The sequence below is a fragment of the Gavialis gangeticus genome, unplaced genomic scaffold, assembly GCF_001723915.1.
Source record: "Gavialis gangeticus isolate Ggan-Ray unplaced genomic scaffold, GavGan_comp1, whole genome shotgun sequence".
NCBI lineage: Eukaryota > Metazoa > Chordata > Crocodylia > Gavialidae > Gavialis > Gavialis gangeticus.
Genome location: NW_017728992.1, coordinates 161,111,674 through 161,115,696, shown reverse-complemented (window position 1 = coordinate 161,115,696; position 4,023 = coordinate 161,111,674). Strand labels below are relative to the sequence as shown.

The following is a 4,023-nucleotide window of genomic DNA, read 5'->3' as shown; positions in this document are numbered from 1 at the left end:
GACAGTGATTTGAATCACTGAATTGAATCACTGTCCTCTGAATTGGCCAAATCTGAATCAAATATTCCCTATTCACACAGGCCTACTGGTCAGTATTATATGAGGAATAATCATTGGCTAGTAGTAATTCATGTACTCACGTCCCTTTTGAACAAATTGTTCCCTAAGAACACAGGGGACTGGACTTGAGCCACCTTGCAGGTCTACCTTCCCCTGACCAGGGAGTGCAGTATGGAATGTCTGCCCCCATTTTTCCAACTCTTATTCTGTTGGTTTTAGCCCCAGATTCCACAGAACTGACCTGTGCTATTCAGTACTTCAGAAAAGTGTACATTACACCATTTTGCAATTAGCGCAGCATATGCACTAACACATGGCTTGCCAATCATTCACAGTGTAAGGCAAAGAAGAGCTGTGACATGCCACTCGAGCAGTGGAATATCTCAGACTAAAGCTGGTGTGATATGCCTTCTGCTGTTTTGCTGCCTACTATGAAATGCTGTAGACTGTTACTCCATTTCTATTGTGTTGTATTCTTGTCTACATGGTATTCTGAAACAGTTAAATAACATGAAGATGATGTTTATCTTACATTAGTAGTTTTTTACTTGAGTCATACTTGGATTACTTATTAAGTGAAAAATATTATCCAGTTCTGTCACAAATGATAAAACTCTACATGAATGTATTCCAGTCTTGCAAAATGGTTGTAAGAATTTACTAGCCCACACACAAAACTACTTTGGTACTCAATTACCACCAAGATATTGGTGATAAAAAAGTAGTGCCATACCTGGCCATCAGAAAGATAAATCTGTTAGCTTCAGGGAGTAAGTTGGACTTTGCAAAGCTGCCATAACCTATTCATTAGTTATACAAATGTGTAATACTTCTCAGTCCATTTTGTAGTTGGTACCTTGAATTAACCATATATATAAAATTACATGTAACAAATGTCATCTTGAGTTTGCATCAGAAGAGGCTCATATATGTTATTAATGTCACCAAACAGAATGTACATGTCACTGGTATGACCTTTTTGTATGTTACTTTTCAACAAAAATAGGCCATAAGGTAGGGAGTAGGATTTGCCAAGGGGAGAGAGTTGAGTGGACTCTTTCAGTTCTAAATTAATGGTTGTAATCTTACCCAGTAGTAATGGAAAGTTGCTAGCCAGTGTTGGGTTATGTATCTGGCATGGGTTTGTGTCTTCTAGTTGGCAAGTAATGTTATTTCCCAGTCTCAATGGAGAGGCTGAGGACTAAATAATAACAATGAATCCAGCTCCTTTGTTGTTAGATGTGATAACAGTAGATCAGGGGTCAGCAGTGTTTCCTGGCAGGGGGCCAAAAAATACTCAGTTTAGGTTTGAGACCAGAGGCACTGGGTCCCAGCCACCTGCTCTGCATCTCCCAGTCACCCCTCATGGTGTGCTTCAGGGAGAGTTCCCCCTTTGCAAGAACTCTGGACACCTGATTGCGCTGCAGAGTGGCACAGTCCACTGCTGCCAAGTGCTGCTGAACCCACAGCTTCTCAGGACAGATCCAAAGGCTCCTTGGGCTGGATCTGGCCCATAGGCCATATGTTACCACCCCCTGCTCTAGATCACTCTAGCAGTTGTTAAGAAAGTTGTGCTGCCATTACCGATACCTGTTCTTTAGCTAAATCATCCGCAGGGCTGCTCTTCTACCACATCTCCTCAGCACTGAATGTGCCTGATAATTGTTAAAGGAGTAAAATGTTACACAGGGTAGATCTAAGACCTCACCCTTTTGTCAAACCACACTTCTGTTCCATTATCTTCAACTGTGGCCCTCTTATGTGTGATCCTGTAGAAGAATCTAAGGTTCTATGCAGTTTGTGCAGAGCTTATTGGAAAAAAAGTCCTGTTAGAGAGCTGCAGCATTAGAAACTATTCTGGCCTGATTCCCAATTCATCTCTTTTACTGGTGGTCAAAACATGGAGTCCAGTTACGCTCCATGGAACATCTACTTTTCTTGTTTAGCCTCGTGGGATACAATGTATTGGAACTATTTTGAAATTTTCTTAGTTGATTTGTTTCAATCTGTAAGTATTTATCCTAGGTACCTTTTCTATATACTGCACGTTTCTCACATCATACTTGGCATTTTTAATTAAAATCTTTTGTGTCCTTTGCTTAACATAGATGGTTTGTGGTTAAGGGCCCAGTGCTGCAAGTTTCTCCTTGCCTTCAACAGGATTTTTCACTAAGAATTTCAGAAGCATGTCCTGCACATACTTCTGATAATTCAAATATGCCTGTGATGAAAAGCTAAAATTCTTAGGTTTGAATGATGAATTAAGGCACAGACCCATACTAGCTCCATGGTATGCAAGTGGAATGGACCATTACACCTGTAAAAGGCAGGGAAATGCTTTGCCCCATGTAGGCAGCAGTGACCATCACCCTGCCTTCATCCTAATTTCTTTAGGGTTGCTAGTCTCTGAGAAGCTACTAGGTAGGAGCAGTGTTATAGTCCCTGTGCCGTGGGTTGGGTGGTTCAGCTGTGGAGAGCTTGTATTTTACAATCAAATTTTGAAATTAGGGCATGAACCTTAATGGAGCACTGAGAACGTAGACCTAAGAACATAAATACTGATATACAGACCACATATGTCCATCTAGATCAGTACCCCATGGCAGACCTGCCACTGATTTTAATAACACTGGCTTCATCCAATCCTCTTTTGAACCTGGTTAAATTATTAACTGCTACAACATCTTTTGGCAATGAGTTCCACAAGGTCAGAGGTGTAGTAAGCTCATTGAGCACCCAGAGCAGAGTGGGGTTGGGGACAAGAGTATGTCAACCACTGTTAACTGGGTGGGGGGCCGGGGGGGCAGTGTGTAAAGGGAAAGGAAGGCTTGTGTGCCCTGGGCTGCTGCTGCTGTTGTAGCAGCATCAGCTCCAATGGCAGCAGCACCATAGCCAGGCTTCCTGGGGACCCTGGTGCCCTGTTTGCTTCCCTCCCCAAGGTCCATACATGTTGGGTATAGGGCTGTGCCTGCTTTGGCAAAGGCTCTTGGGAAGGAAGCACCATTCTGTTTGTCCCACTTGCTCCCCACATTTACAGAATGGACACGCCGAATTTCCCTTGTGCCAAATATTTTCTAAGATGCTGGAGAGGATTGGGTACATATCTGCTGGGCTTGTCAGATCATGTCTGAATATTCTAGGTATGAATAAGGGGTCCTGTTTGCATTTTAAAAGACTAATCATTCAAACTTTTTGCATTTCTAATGCATAATTTGAAGTTAGATTTTATTCTATTTTTCTACTGCTGAATGAAAGGATACTTTATTTTTTAAAGTATTCCTGTTAAAATATTGATAAAACTGTTGTTTATTCCATATGTTAATTATGAATTTGGTCAGACCAGTGTTCTGATGAACTGTATGTATTTTTCATTTTAATTTTTCACTTCATGTAAAAAAAGTGTGGAAATGCACCAAATAGATTTGTGCTTTTAGTCTGGGGTGTTTCTTTTTCCTTTAAAACTGTTCTAAACATAATCCTTTTGTGCCATAGTGTTTGGAGTTCTTTTGTTGGCAAGAGCTTTAAAAAAAGGAATTATCTCCTCTTGAACAAAGTACAATGATCTTGTCATTAGCAGGAAAGTTAAATGAAACAAACGACAGCAAGAAAACAAATTGAAAAACACATTGTCGTACTTTGGGAACACACTAGCACGCAATAGCTTTTATAGTATGCAGTGTCTGTCAGTAAGTGCAGTTCATTAAACAGTCGGCTCACTGATACTTGTCACTGTTAGCCAAGTTATTTTTTCCAAAGATTTGGTAACCAACTGCTAAGGCATCAGTTTTGTAAACCAAAGATCTTTATATAGCTTTCATGTTTGAACTAAGTAGATCATGAAATAAACCTGGCATATTTCTTGGGTAACTTAGAATTTTGTAGGTTGGGAAATGCATGCAGTCTTAAAACAAGTTATAAAATACATTTAAGTAACTTATTCTGTGACCTATTTCAGTGTCACTG

At 40.3% G+C, this 4,023-nt stretch overlaps 1 long non-coding RNA gene across 1 annotated transcript in view; it reads right to left on the bottom strand.

The window, feature by feature from the left end:
- Window positions 1-34: 34 nt before the first annotated feature.
- Window positions 35-4,023, bottom strand: part of LOC109305088 — a 4,584-nt gene continuing 595 nt past the window's right edge. Inside the window, exons 2-3 of the long non-coding RNA XR_002099555.1 lie at window positions 1,020-4,006; window positions 35-916 (exon numbers count right to left, since the gene is read on the bottom strand). This is a non-coding gene — a long non-coding RNA (uncharacterized LOC109305088). The remainder of the gene's footprint in view (window positions 917-1,019; window positions 4,007-4,023) is intronic.